Below are 16645 nucleotides of genomic sequence, written 5' to 3'. Positions count from 1 at the left end.
TTCTCGTTCCCTCCACCTCTGATACATATATCCTTTTTGTCAATATTTCCTAACTCATTCTCTCCATGTAACCAAACCATTTCAAAACACCCTCTTCTGCTCTCTCAACCACACTCTTTTCATTACCACGCATCTCTCTTACCTTTTCATTACCTACTCGATCAAACCACCTCACACCTCATATTGTCCTGAAACATCTCATTTCCAACACATCCACCCTCCTCCGCACAACTCTTTCTATATCCCACAACTGTCAACCATAAAACATAGTTGGAACCACTATTCCTTCAAACATACCCATTTTTGCTTTCTGAGATAATGTTCTCGCCTTCCACACATTCTTCAACGCTCCCAGGACTTTCGCTCCCCCCCCAACCTGTGATTCGTTTCCACTTCCATGGTTCTATCCACTGCCAAATCCACTCCCATATATCTAAAACACTTCACTTCCTCCAGTTTTTCTCCATTCAAACTTACCTACCAATTGACTTGTCCCTCAACCCTGCTGTACCTAATAACCCTGCTCTTATTCACATTTACTCTCAGCTTTCTTCTTTCACACACTTTACCAAACTGAGTCACCAGCTTCTTCAGTTTCTCACCTGAATCAGCCATCAGCACTGTATCACCAGCAAACAACAGCTGACTCACTTCCCAAGACCTCTCATCCACAACAGACTACATACTTGCTCCACTCTCCAAAACTCTTGCATTCACCTCCCTAACAACCTCATCCATAAACAAATTAAAAACAACCATGGAGACATCACGCACTCCTGCTGCAAACCAACATTCACTGATAGCCAATCACTTTCCTCTGCTGCTACTCGTTCACATGCCTTACATTCTCGATAAAAACTTTTCACTGCTTCTAGCACATTTCCTCCCTCACCATATATTCTTAATACCTTCCACAGAGCATCTCTATCAGCTCTATTGTATGCCTTTTCCAGATCCATAAATGCTTCATACAGATCCATTTGCTTTTCTCAGTATTTTTCACATAAATTCTTCAAAGCAAACACCTGATCCACATATCCTCTACCACTTCTGAAACTACAATGCTCTTCCCCAATCTGATGCTCTGTACATGCTTTCACCCTCTCAGTCAGTACCCTCCCTTATAATTTCCAAGGAATACTCAACAAACTTACACCTCTGTAATTTGAGCACTCACCTTTATCCCCTTTGCCTTTGTACAATGGCACTATGCATGCATTCTGCCAATTCTCAGACACCTCACCATGACTCATACATACATTAAACAACCTTACCAACCAGTCAACAACACAGTCAACCCCTTTTTTAATGAATTCCACTGCAATACCATCCAAACCTGCTGCCTTGCTGGCTTTCGTATTCCTCAAAGCTTTTACTACCTATTCTCTGTTTACCAAATCAATCTCCCTAACCTTCTCACTTTGCACATCTCCTCAACCAAAACACCCTATATCTGCCACTCGGAAGATGAAAGCCGGCAAGGCAGCAGGTTTGGATGGTATTGCAGTGGAATTTATTAAAAAAGGGGGTGACTGTATTATTGACTGGTTGGTAAGGTTATTCAATGTATGTATGACTCATGGTGAGGTGCCTGAGGATTGGCGGAATGCGTGCATAGTGCCATTGTACAAAGGCAAAGGGGATAAGAGTGAGTGCTCAAATTACAGAGGTATAAGTTTGTTGAGTATTCCTGATAAATTATATGGGAGGGTATTGATTGAGAGGGTGAAGGCATGTACAGAGCATCAGATTGGGGAAGAGCAGTGTGGTTTCAGAAGTGGTAGAGGATGTGTGGATCAGGTGTTTGCTTTGAAGTATGTATGTGAGAAATACTTAGAAAAGCAAATGGATTTGTATGTAGCATTTATGGATCTGGAGAAGGCATATGATAGAGTTGATAGAGATGCTCTGTGGAAGGTATTAAGAATATATGGTGTGGGAGGCAAGTTGTTAGAAGCAGTGAAAAGTTTTTATCGAGGATGTAAGGCATGTGTACGTGTAGGAAGAGAGGAAAGTGATTGGTTCTCAGTGAATGTAGGCTTGAGGCAGGGGTGTGTGATGTCTCCATGGTTGTTTAATTTGTTTATGGATGGGGTTGTTAGGGAGGTAAATGCAAGAGTTTTGGAAAGAGGGGCAAGTATGAAGTCTGTTGGGGATGAGAGAGCTTGAGAAGTGAGTCAGTTGTTGTTCGCTGATGATACAGCACTGTTGGCTGATTCATGTGAGAAATTGCAGAAGCTGATGACTGAGTTTGGTAAAGTGTGTGAAACAAGAAAGTTAAGAGTAAATGTGAATAAGAGCAAGGTAATTAGGTACAGTAGGGTTGAGGGTCAAGTCAATTGAGAGGTAAGTTTGAATGGAGAAAAACTGGAGGAAGTAAAGTGTTTTAGATATCTGGGAGTGGATCTGGCAGCGGATGGAACCATGGAAGCGGAAGTGGATCATAGGGTGGGGGAGGGGGCGAAAATCCTGGGAGCCTTGAAGAATGTGTGGAAGTTGAGAACATTATCTCGGAAAGCAAAAATGGGTATGTTTGAAGGAATAGTGGTTCCAACAATGTTGTATGGTTGCGAGGCGTGGGCTATGGATAGAGTTGTGCACAGGAGGATGGATGTGCTGGAAATGAGATGTTTGAGGACAATGTGTGGTGTGAGGTGGTTTGATTGAGTAAGTAATGTAAGGGTAAGAGAGATGTGTGGAAATAAAAAGAGCATGGTTGAGAGAGCAGAAGAGGGTGTTTTGAAATGGTTTGGGCACATGGAGAGAATGAGTGAGGAAAGCTTGACCAAGAGGATATATGTGTCGGAGGTGGAGGGAACGAGGAGAAGTGGGAGACCAAATTGGAGGTGGAAAGATGGAGTGAAAAAGATTTTGTGTGATCGGGGCCTGAACATGCAGGAGGGTGAAAGGAGGGCAAGGAATAGAGTGAATTGGATTGATGTGGTATACCGGGGTTGACGTGCTGTCAGTGGATTGAATCAGGGCATGTGAAGCGTCTGGGGTAAACCATGGAAAGTTGTGTGGGGCCTGGATGTGGAAAGGGAGCTGTGGTTTTGGGCATTATTGCATGACAGCTAGAACTGAGTGTGAACGAATGGGGCCTTTGTCGTCTTTTCTTAGTGCTACCTCGCACACATGGGGGGGGAGGGGGATGGTATTCCATGTGTGGCGAGGTGGCGATGGGAATGAATAAAGGCAGACAGTGCGAATTGTGTGCATGGGTATATATATGTATAAGTCTGTGTGTGTATATATATGTGTACATTGAGATTTATAGGTATGTATATTTGCGTGTGTGGACGTGTATGTATATACATTGTGTATGGGGGTGGGTTGGGCCATTTCTTTCATCTGTTTCCTTGAGCTACCTCGCAAACTCGGGAGACAGCGACAAAGCAAAATAAAAGAAATAATAATATATATATATATATATATATATATATATATATATATATATATATATATATATATATATATATATATATATATATTTTCCCTGGGGATAGGGGAGAAAGAATACTTCCCACATATTCCCTGCGTGTCGTAGAAGGCAACTAAAAGGGAAGGGAGCGGGAGGCTGGAAATCCTCCCCTCTCATTTTTTTTTTTTTTTTGATTTTCCAAAAGAAGGAACAGAAAAGAGGGCCAGGTGAGGATATTCCCTCAAAGGCCCAGTCCTCTGTTCTTTTTTTTTTTTTTTTTTCTTTTTTTCCAAAAGAAGGAACAGAGAAGAGGGCCAGGTGAGGATATTCCCTCAAAGGCCCAGTCCTCTGCTCTTAACGCTACCTCGCTATCGCGGGAAATGGCGAATAGTATGAAAAAAAAAAAAAAAATATATATATATATATATGTATACATTGAAATGTTTTTATTATACTATCATACTTTGTCGCTGTCTCCCTTGTTAACGAGTTAGCGGAAGGAAACAGACAAAAGAATGGCCCAACCCACCCACATGCACATGTATATACATATATATCCACACACGCACATATACATACCTATACATTTCAACGTATACATACATATACATACACAGACATATACATATATACACATGTACATATTCATAACTGCTGCATTTATTCATTCCCATCACCACCCCCACCCCACATGAAATGACAACCCCCTCCCCCTGCATGCGCGCGAGGTAGTGCTAGAAAAAGACAACAAAGGCCACATTCGTTCACACTCAGTTTCTAGCTGTCATGTATAATGTACCAAAACTACAGCTCCCGTTCCACATCCAGGCCCCATAAAACTTTCCATGGTTTACCCCAGATGCTTCACATGCCCTGGTTCAATCCATTGACAGCATGTCGACCACAGTATACCACATCGTTCCAATTCAATCTATTCTTTGCACGCCTTTTACCCTCCTGCATGTTCAGGCCCCAATCGCTCAAAATCCTTTTCACTCCATCTTTCCACCTCCAATTTGGTCTCCCACTTCTCCTCGTTCCCTCCACCTCTGACACATATATCTTCTTTGTCAATCTTTCTTAACATTGAAATGTATGGGTATGTATATGTGCGTATGTGGACGTGTATATATATACATGTGTATGTGGGTGGGTTGGGCCATTCCTTCGTCTATTTCCTTGCACTATCTTGCTAATGCAGGAGACAGTGACAAAGTATGATAAATAAGTAAATGAATATAATAAATAGTATATATGTATATACATGTATACGTTGAAATGTATAGGTATGTATATGTGCATGTGTGGATGTGTCTGTATATACATGTGGATGTGGGTGGGTTGGGCCATTCTTTCATCTGTTTCCTTGCGCTACCTCGCTAATGCGGGAGACAGTGACAAAATATAATAAATAAAATAAAATAAATGAAAATCCACAAACTCTTCAGCATTTTCATTCACATAACTGGATACCCTGTGTACACTAATTATACCCTCAACTGCTATATCACTCACCAACATGTTTAAATCACCCATCACTATGTAATACCAGGACTCATGCACCAAACTTGGTGACTCACTTACTCAACTACTCCCAAAATACTTGCCTCTGTTGATCTTTCTTCTCATGACTAGGTACATAAGCATCAAAAATCACTCATCTCTCTCCATCCACTTTCAGTTTTACCCACATCAATACAGAATCTACACTCTTACATTTTATCACACACTTCCACAACTCCTGCTTTTAAAGTGGTGCTATTCCTTCCTTAGCTCTTGTCCTCTCACCATCCCCTGACTTTACTCCCAAGATGTTACCAATCCATTCTTCCCCTTTACCCTTGAGCTGCATGTCACTCAGAACCCAAACATCCAGGTTTCTTTCCTGAACTATACAGCCTATCTTTCCTTTCTTCTCATTTTGGTTACATCCACACACAGTCAGACACACCAATCTGAGCCTTCAAGAAGTATTAGCACTCCCAGCTTGACTCCTCTTTCCTTTTCCTCTCGCCCCTTTAGTTGACTTCTACAACGTACGGGGAATACGTGGGAAGTATTCTTTCTTCCTTATCCCAAGAGGATATGAAATCTGGCAAGGTGGCAGGTTTGGAAGGTATTGTAGCAGAATTTATTATAAAAGGGGGTGACTATGTTGTTGATAGGTTGATAAGGATATTCATTTTATGTATGAATCATGGTTAAGTGCTTGAGGATTGGTGGAATGCACGCTTAGTGCCACTGTACAAAGGCAAGGGGATAAAGGTGAGTGTTCAAACTGCAGAAGCATAATTTTGTTGAGTATTCCTGAGAAAATATATGGGAGGGTATTCATTGAGAGGGTAAAGGCATGTACAGAGCATCAGATTTGGGAAGAGCAATGTGGTTCTAGAACTGATAGAGGATGTATGGATCAGGTGTCTGCTTTCAAGAATGTAAGTAAGAAATACTTAGAAAAACAGATAGAATCATATGTAACATTTATGGATCTGGAGAAGGCATATGATAAGGCTGATAGAGATGCTTTGTGGAAGGTTTTTAAAGGTATACGGTGTGATAGGTAAGTCGCTAGAACCAGTGAAAAGTTTTTACCAAGGATACAAGGAATGTGTAAGAGTAGGAAGAGAGGAGAGTGATTGGCTCCCAGTGAGTGTTGGTCTGTGACAGGGGTGTGTGATGTCCCCATAGTTGTTTTAATTTGTTCAAATTACAGAGGTATAGGTTTGTTGAGTACTCCTGGAAAATTATATGGGAGGGTACTGATTGGAAGGGTAAAGGCATGTACATAGCATCAGATTGGGGAAAAGCAGTGTGGTTTCAGAAGTGGTGGAGGTTGTGTGGATCAGGTTTTTGCTTTGAAGAATGGATGTGAGAAATGCTTAGAAAAAAAGATGGATCTGTATGTAGCATTTATGGATCTGGAAAAGGCATATGATAGAGTTGATAGAGATGCTTTGTGGCAGGTATTAAGAGTATATGGTGTGGGAGGTAAGATGCTAGAAGCAGTGAAAAATCTTTATTAAGGATGTAAGGCATGTGTACGAGTTAGATGAGAGGAAAGTGATTGGTTCCCAGGGAATGTTAATTTTCGGCAGGGGTGCGTGATGTCTCCAAGGCTGTTTGATTTGTTTTTGGATAGGGTTGTTAGGAAGGTAAATGCGAGAGTTTTGGAGAGAGGGGCAAGTATGCCCATTTTTGCTCTCCAAGATAATGTTCTCACCTTCCACATATTCTTCAGCGCTCCCAGAACCTTCGCCCCCTCCCCCAACCTGTGACTCACTTCTGCTTCCATGGTTCTATCCATTGCCAAATCCACTCCCATATCTCTAAAACACTTCACTTCCTCCAGTTTTTCTCCATTCAAACTTACCTCCCTATTGACTTATCCCTCAACCCTATTGAACCTAATAACCTTACTCTTATTCACATTTACTCTCAACTTTCTTCTTTCACACACTTTACTAAACTCAGTCACCAGCTTCTGCAGTTTCTCACCCAAATCAGCCACCAGTGCTATGTCATCAGTAAACAGCAACTGACTCTCATCCACAACGGACTGCATACTTCCCGCTATCTCTAAAACACTTGCATTCACCTCCTTAACAACCCCATCCATAAATAAATCAAACATCCATGGAAACATAATGCACCCCTGCCACAAACTGACATTCACTAGGAACCAATCACTTTCCTCTCTTCCTACACGTACACATGCCTTATATCCTTGATAAAAACTTTTCACTGCTTCTAGCAAGTTACCTCCCACAACATATACGCTTAATACCTTACATAGAGCATCTTTATCAACTATATCATACGCTTTTTCCAGATCCATGAATGCTACATACAAATCCATTTGTTTTTCTCAGTATTTCTCACATACATTCTTCAAAGCAAACACCTGATCCACATATCCTCTACCACTTCTGAAACCACAATGCTCTTCCCCAATCTGATGCTCAGTACATGCCTTCATCCTCTCAATCAATACCCTCCCATATAATTTCCCAGGAATACTCAACAAACTTATACCTCTGTAATTTGAACACTCACCTTTATCCAATATGCCTCTGTACAATGACACTATGCATGCATTCCACCAATCCTCAGGCCTTCACCATGAACCATGCATACATTGAATATCCTCACCATCCAGTCAACAACAAAGTCACCCCCTTTATTAATAAATTCCATAGCAATAACATCCAAACCCGCCGCCTTGCTGGCTTTCACCTTCCGCAAAGATTTTTTCTGTTTGCCCTGTTAGAAAGTTAAAATACAAGGAGGGAGCATTTCTAGCCCCCTGCTCCAGTCCCCTTTAGTCGCATTCTACGACAAGCAGGGAATGCATGGGAAGTATTCTTTCTCCTCTATCACCAGAGAATAAATAGATGTTTTGGAAGGAGGTAAATAAAATGCATAAGACAAAAGAAAAAATGCGAACATCGGTGAAGGGGGAAAATGGGGAGGTAATAACAAGTAGTCAAGTCAGAAGGCCAAGGTTGTGAGCAAAGTGAGATTATCAGGGAAAATGGTTTGGTAAACAGAGAAGAGGTAGTGAAACCTTTGCGGAAGATGAAAACCAGCAAGGTGGCAGGTTTGGATGGTACTACAGTGGAATTTATAAAAAAAGGGGATGACTGTTGTTGACTGGTTGGTTAGGATATTGAATGTATGTATGGTTCATGGTGAAGTGCCTGAGGATTGGTGGATGGAACCATGGAAGCGGAATTGAGTCACAGGGTGGGGAAGGGGCCAAAGGCATTGGCAGCACTGAAAAATGGGTTGAAGGCGAGAACATTATCTCAGAAACCAAAAATGGGTATGTTTGAAGGAATAGTGGTTCCAACTATGTTTTATGGTTGACAGTTGTGGGATATAGAAAGAGTTGTGCGGAGGAGGGTGGATGTGTTGGAAATGAGATGTTTGAGGACAATATGTGGTGTGAGGTGGTTTGATCTAGTAAGTAACGAAAGGGTAAGATATATGTTTGGTAATAAAAAGAGTGTAGTTGAGAGAGCAGAAGAGGGTGTATTAAAATGGTTTGGTCACATACAGAGAATGAGTGAGGAAAGATTGACAAAAAGGATATACATGTCAGAGGTGGGGGGAAAGAGAAGTGGGAGACCAAATTGGAGATGGAAGGATGGAGTGAAAAAGACTTTGAGCAATCGGGGCCTGGACATACAGGAGGGGGAAAGGTGTAAAAGGAATAGTCAGTTGTTCTTTGATGATGATACAGCACTGGTGGCTGATTCAAGTGAGAAACTACAGAAGCTGGTGACAGAGTTTGGTAAGGTATGGGAAAGAAGAGAGCTGAGAGTAAATGTGAATAAGAGCAAGGTTATTAGGTTCAGTAGGGTTGAGGAACAAGTCAATTGGGAGGTAACTTTGAATGGTTAAAAACTGGAAGAAGTGAAGTGTTTTAGACATGTGAGAGTGGATTCAGCAGAAGATGGAACCATGGAAGCGGAAGTGAGTCACAGGGTAGGGGAGGGGATGAAGGTTCTGGGAACATTGAAGATGTGTGGAAGGCGAGAACATTATCTCTGAGAGCAAAAATGGGCATGTTTGAACGAATAGTTCCAACAATGTTTTATGGTTATGGGGCATGGGCTATAAACAGGGTTGTGCGGAGAAGGTTGGATGTGTTAGAAATGAAATGTTTGAGGACAATAAGCGGTGTGAGGTGGTTTGATCGAATACGTAATGAAAGGGTAAGAGAGATGAGTGGAAATAAAAAGAGTGAGGTTGTGAGATCAACAGAGGTTTTGTAATTTTCCAAAAGAAGGAATGGAGAGGTTGGCCAAGTGAGGATATACCCTCTAAGGCGCACTCCTCCATTCTTAATGCTACCTCACAAAAGTGGGATAAGGCAAATATTTTTTTTTTTTCCTTTTTTTTCCGCTGTCTCCCGCGTTTGTGAGGTAGCGCAAGGAAACAGACAAAAGAAAAGGCCCAACCCATCCCCATACACATGTATATACATACGTCCACACACGCAAATATACATACCTACACAGCTTTCCATGGTTTACCCCAGACGCTTCACATGCCTTGATTCAATCCACTGACAGCACGTCAACCCCGGTATACGACATCGCTCCAATTCACTCTATTCCTTGCCCTCCTTTCACCCTCCTGCATGTTCAGGCCCCGATCACACAAAATCTTTTTCACTCCATCTTTCCACCTCCAATTTGGTCTCCCACTTCTCCTCATTCCCTCCACCTCCGACACATATATCCTCTTGGTCAATCTTTCCTCACTCATTCTCTCCATGTGACCAAACCATTTCAAAACACCCTCTTCTGCTCTCTCAACCACGCTCTTTTTATTTCCACACATCTCTCTTACCCTTACGTTACTTACTCGATCAAACCACCTCACACCACACATTGTCCTCAAACATCTCATTTCCAGCACATCCATCCTCCTGCGCACAACTCTATCCATAGTCCATGCCTCACAACCATACAACATTGTTGGAACCACTATTCCTTCAAACATACCCATTTTTGCTTTCCGAGATAATGTTCTCGACTTCCACACATTCTTCAAGGCTCCCAGAATTTTCGCCCCCTCCCCCACCCTATGATCCTGGCAAACTGTATGGGAGGGTATTGATTGAGAGGGTGAAGGCATGTACAGAGCATCAGATTGGGGAAGAGCAGTGTGGTTTCAGAAGTGGTAGAGGATGTGTGGATCAGGTGTTTGCTTTGAAGAATGTATGTGAGAAATACTTAGAAAAGCAAATGGATTTGTATGTAGCATTTATGGATCTGGAGAAGGCATATGATAGAGTTGATAGAGATGCTCTGTGGAAGGTATTAAGAATATATGGTGTGGGAGGCAAGTTGTTAGAAGCAGTGAAAAGTTTTTATCGAGGATGTAAGGCATGTGTACGTGTAGGAAGAGAGGAAAGTGATTGGTTCTCAGTGAATGTAGGTTTGCGGCAGAGGTGTGTGATGTCTCCATGGTTGTTTAATTTGTTTATGGATGGGGTTGTTAGGGAGGTGAATGCAAGAGTTTTGGAAAGAGGGGCAAGGATGAAGTCTGTTGGGGATGAGAGAGCTTGTGAAGTGAGTCAGTTGTTGTTCGCTGATGATACAGCGCTGGTGGCTGATTCATGTGAGAAACTGCAGAAGCTGGTGACTGAGTTTGGTAAAGTGTGTGAAAAAAGAAAGTTAAGAGTAAATGTGAAGAAGAGCAAGGTTATTAGGTACAGTAGGGTTGAGGGTCAAGTCAATTGGGAGGTGAGTTTGAATGGAGAAAAACTGAAGGAAGTGAAGTGTTTTAGATATCTGGGAGTGGATCTGGCAGCGGATGGAAACAAGGCAAATATGTATAATATTATTATTATTATTTGGCTTTGTCACTGTCTCCCGAGTTTGCGAGGTAGCACAAGGAAACAGACAAAAGAAATGGCCCAGCCCACCCTCATACACAATGTATATACATACATGTCCACACACGCAAATATACATACCTATACATCTCAATGTACACATATATATACACACACAGACACATACATATATACCCATGCACACAATTCACACTGTCAGCCCTTATTCATTCCCATCGCCACCTCGCCACACATGGAATACCATCCCCCTCCCCCCTCATGTGTGCGAGGTAGCGCTAGGAAAAGACAACAAAATCCCCATTTGTTCACACTCAGTCTCTAGCTGTCATGCAATAATGCCCGAAACCACAGCTCCCTTTCCACATAAAGGCTCCACACAACTTTCCATGGTTTACCCCAGACGCTTCACATGCCCTGATTCAATCCACTGACAGCACGTCAACCCCGGTATACCACATCGATCCAATTTACTCTATTCCTTGCCTACCTTTCACCCTCCTGCATGTTCAGGCCCCGATCACACAAAATCTTTTTCACTCCATCTTTCCACCTCCAATTTGGTCTCCCACTTCTCCTAATTCCCTTCACCTCCGACACATATATCCTCTTGGTCAATCTTTCCTCACTCACTCTCTCCATGGCCCAAACCATTTCAAAACACCCTCTTCTGCTCTCTCAACCACGCTCTTTTTATTTCCACACATCTCTCTTACCCTTACATTACTTCCTCGATCAAACCACCTCACACCACACATTGTCCTCAAACATCTCATTTCCAGCACATCCACCCTCCTGCGCACAACTCTATCTATAGCCCACGCCTCGCAACCATACAACATTGTTGGAACCACTATTCCTTCAAACATACCCATTTTTGCTTTCCGAGATAATGTTCTCGACTTCCACACATTCTTCAAGGCTCCCAGGATTTTCGCCCCCTCCCCCACCCTATGATTCACTTCCACTTCCATGGTTCCATCCGCTGCCAGATCCACTCCCAGATATCTAAAACACTTTATTTCCTCCAGTTTTTCTCCACTCAAACCTACCTCCCAATTGACTTGACCCTCAACCCTACTGTACCTAATAACTTGCTCTTATTCACATTTACTCTTAACTTTCTTCTTTCACACACTTTACCAAACTCAATCACCAGCTTCTGCAGTTTCTTACATGAATCAGCCACCAGCGCTGTATCATCAGCGAACAACAACTGACTCACTTCTCAAGCTCTCTCATCCCCAACAGACTTCATATTTGCCCCTCTTTCCAAAACTCTTGCATTCACCTCCCTAACAACCCCATCCATAAACAAATTAAACAAACATGGAGACATCACACACCCCTGCCGCAAACCTACATTCACTGAGAACCAATCACTTTCCTCTCTTCCTACACGTACACATGCCTTACATCCTCGATAAAAACTTTTCACTGCTTCTAACAACTTGCCTCCCACACCATATATTCTTAATACCTTCCACAGAGCATCTCTATCAACTCTATCATATGCCTTCTCCAGATCCATAAATGCTACATACAAATCCATTTGCTTTTCTAAGTATTTCTCACATAGATTCTTCAAAGCAAACACCTGATCCACACATCTTCTACCACTTCTGAAGCCACACTGCTCTTCCCCAATCTGATGCTCTGTACATGCCTTCACCCTCTCAATCAATACCCTCCCATATAATTTACCAGGAATACTCAACAAACTTATACCTCTGTAATTTGAGCAGTCACTCTTATCCCCTTTGCCTTTGTACAATGGCACTATGCACGCATTCCGCCAATCCTCAGGCACCTCACCATGAGTCATACATACATTAAATAACCTTACCAACCAGTCAACAATAGAGTCACCCCCTTTTTTAATAAATTAGACTGCAATACCATCCAAACCTGCTGCCTTGCCGGCTTTCATCTTCCGCAAAGCTTTTACTACCTCTTCTCTATTTACCAAATCATTTTCCCTAACCCTCTCACTTTGCACACCACCTCGACCAAAACACCCTATATCTGCCACTCTATCATCAAACACATTCAACAAACCTTCAAAATACTCACTCCATCTCCTTCTCACATCACCACTACTTGTTATCACCTCGCCATTTGCGCCCTTCACTGAAGTTCCCATTTGCTCCCTTGTCTTACGCACTTTATTTACCTCCTTCCAGAACATCTTTTTATTCTCCCTAAAATTTAATGATACTATATTTTTTTTTTTTTTTTTGCTTTGTCGCTGTCTCCCGCGTTTGCGAGGTAGCGCAAGGAAACAGATTGAAAGAAATGGCCCAACCCACCCCATACACATGTATATACATACGTCCACACACGCAAATATACATACCTACACAGCTTTCCATGGTTTACCCCAGACGCTTCACATGCCTTGATTCAATCCACTGAGAGCACATCAACCCCGGTATACCACATCGCTCCAATTCACTCTATTCCTTGCCCTCCTTTCACCCTCCTGCATGTTCAGGCCTCGATCACACAAAATCTTTTTCACTCCATCTTTCCACCTCCAATTTGGTCTCCCACTTCTCCTCGTTCCCTCACCTCCGACACATATATCCTCTTGGTCAATCTTTCCTCACTCATTCTCTCCATGTGACCAAACCATTTCAAAACACCCTCTTCTGTTCTCTCAACCACGCTCTTTTTATTTCCACACATCTCTCTTACCCTTACGTTACTTACTCGATCAAACCACCTCACACCACACATTGTCCTCAAACATCTCATTTCCAGCACATCCATCCTCCTGCGCACAACTCTATCCATAGCCCATGCCTCGCAACCATACAACATTGTTGGAACCACTATTCCTTCAAACATACCCATTTTTGCTTTCCGAGATAATGTTCTCGACTTCCACACATTCTTCAAGGCTCCCAGAATTTTCGCCCCCTCCCCCACCCTATGATCCTGGCAAATTGTATGGGAGGGTGTTGATTGAGAGGGTGAAGGCATATACAGAGCATCAGATTGGGGAAGAGCAGTGTGGTTTCAGAAGTGGTAGAGGATGTGTGGATCAGGTGTTTGCTTTGAAGAATGTATGTGAGAAATACTTAGAAAAGCAAATGGATTTGTATGTAGCATTTATGGATCTGGAGAAGGCATATGATAGAGTTGATAGAGATGCTCTGTGGAAGGTATTAAGAATATATGGTGTGGGAGGCAAGTTGTTAGAAGCAGTGAAAAGTTTTTATCGAGGATGTAAGGCATGTGTACGTGTAGGAAGAGAGGAAAGTGATTGGTTCTCAGTGAATGTAGGTTTGCGGCAGAGGTGTGTGATGTCTCCATGGTTGTTTAATTTGTTTATGGATGGGGTTGTTAGGGAGGTGAATGCAAGAGTTTTGGAAAGAGGGGCAAGGATGAAGTCTGTTGGGGATGAGAGAGCTTGTGAAGTGAGTCAGTTGTTGTTCGCTGATGATACAGCGCTGGTGGCTGATTCATGTGAGAAACTGCAGAAGATGGTGACTGAGTTTGGTAAAGTGTGTGAAAAAAGAAAGTTAAGAGTAAATGTGAAGAAGAGCAAGGTTATTAGGTACAGTAGGGTTGAGGGTCAAGTCAATTGGGAGGTGAGTTTGAATGGAGAAAAACTGGAGGAAGTGAAGTGTTTTAGATATCTGGGAGTGGATCTGGCAGCGGATGGAAACAAGGCAAATATGTATAATATTATTATTATTATTTGGCTTTGTCACTGTCTCCCGAGTTTGCGAGGTAGCACAAGGAAACAGACAAAAGAAATGGCCCAGCCCACCCTCATACACAATGTATATACATACATGTCCACACACGCAAATATACATACCTATACATCTCAATGTACACATATATATACACACACAGACACATACATATATACCCATGCACACAATTCACACTGTCAGCCCTTATTAATTCCCATCGCCACCTCGCCACACATAGAATACCATCCCCCTCCCCCCTCATGTGTGCGAGGTAGCGCTAGGAAAAGACAACAAAGGCCCCATTTGTTCACACTCAGTCTCTAGCTGTCATGCAATAATGCCCGAAACCACAGCTCCCTTTCCACATAAAGGCTCCACACAACTTTCCATGGTTTACCCCAGACGCTTCACATGCCCTGATTCAATCCACTGACAGCACGTCAACCCCGGTATACCACATCGATCCAATTTACTCTATTCCTTGCCCTCCTTTCACCCTCCTGCATGTTCAGGCCCCAATCACACAAAATCTTTTTCACTCCATCTTTCCACCTCCAATTTGGTCTCCCACTTCTCCTCATTCCCTCCACCTCCGACACATATATCCTCTTGGTCAATCTTTCTTCACTCATTCTCTCCATGTGACCAAACCATTTCAAAACACCCTCTTCTGCTCTCTCAACCACGCTCTTTTTATTTCCACACATCTCTCTTACCCTTACATTACTTCCTCGATCAAACCACCTCACACCACACATTGTCCTCAAACATCTCATTTCCAGCACATCCACCCTCCTGCGCACAACTCTATCTATAGCCCACGCCTCGCAACAATACAACATTGTTGGAAACACTATTCCTTCAAACATACCCATTTTTGCTTTCCGAGATAATGTTCTCGACTTCCACACATTCTTCAAGGCTCCCAGGATTTTCGCCCCCTCCCCCACCCTATGATTCACTTCCACTTCCATGGTTCCATCCGCTGCCAGATCCACTCCCAGATATCTAAAACACTTTATTTCCTCCAGTTTTTCTCCACTCAAACCTACCTCCCAATTGACTTGACCCTCAACCCTACTGTACCTAATAACCTTGCTCTTATTCACATTTACTCTTAACTTTCTTCTTTCACACACTTTACCAAACTCAATCACCAGCTTCTGCAGTTTCTTACATGAATCAGCCACCAGCGCTGTATCATCAGCGAACAACAACTGACTCACTTCTCAAGCTCTCTCATCCACAACAGACTTCATACTTGCCCCTCTTTCCAAAACTCTTGCATTCACCTCCCTAACAACCCCATCCATAAACAAATTAAACAAACATGGAGACATCACACACCCCTGCCGCAAACCTACATTCACTGAGAACCAAACACTTTCCTCTCTTCCTACACGTACACATGCCTTACATCCTCGATAAAAACTTTTCACTGCTTCTAACAACTTGCCTCCCACACCATATATTCTTAATACCTTCCAAAGAGCATCTCTATCAACTCTATCATATGCCTTCTCCAGATCCATAAATGCTACATGCAAATCCATTTGCTTTTCTAAGTATTTCTCACATAGATTCTTCAAAGCAAACACCTGATCCACACATCCTCTACCACTTCTGAAGCCACACTGCTCTTCCCCAATCTGATGCTCTGTACATGCCTTCACCCTCTCAATCAATACCCTCCCATATAATTTACCAGGAATACTCAACAAACTTATACCTCTGTAATTTGAGCACTCACTCTTATCCCCTTTGCCTTTGTACAGTGGCACTATGCACGCATTCCGCCAATCCTCAGGCACCTCACCATGAGTCATACATACATTAAATAACCTTACCAACCAGTCAACAATAGAGTCACCCCCTTTTTTAATAAATTCCACTGCAATACCATCCAAACCTGCTGCCTTGCCGGCTTTCATCTTCCGCAAAGCTTTTACTACCTCTTCTCTATTTACCAAATCATTTTCCCTAACCCTCTCACTTTGCACACCACCTCGACCAAAACACCCTATATCTGCCACTCTATCATCAAATACATTCAACTAACCTTCAAAATACTCACTCCATCTCCTTCTCACATCACCACTACTTGTTATCACCTCCCCATTTGCGCCCTTCACTGAAGTTCCCATTTGCTCC

At 42.6% G+C, this 16645-nt stretch overlaps 1 protein-coding gene across 2 annotated transcripts in view; it reads right to left on the bottom strand.

Moving 5' to 3' along the window:
• Positions 1-16645, bottom strand: part of LOC139747246 (translation factor GUF1, mitochondrial-like) — a 324019-nt gene that overhangs the window by 69671 nt on the left and 237703 nt on the right. The window lies entirely within an intron of this gene.

The sequence above is a fragment of the Panulirus ornatus genome, chromosome 68 (genome assembly GCF_036320965.1).
Source record: "Panulirus ornatus isolate Po-2019 chromosome 68, ASM3632096v1, whole genome shotgun sequence".
Taxonomy (NCBI): Eukaryota; Metazoa; Arthropoda; class Malacostraca; order Decapoda; family Palinuridae; genus Panulirus; species Panulirus ornatus.
Note: the sequence above shows the minus strand (reverse complement) of the source record. Positions and strands in the feature narration are given on the sequence as shown.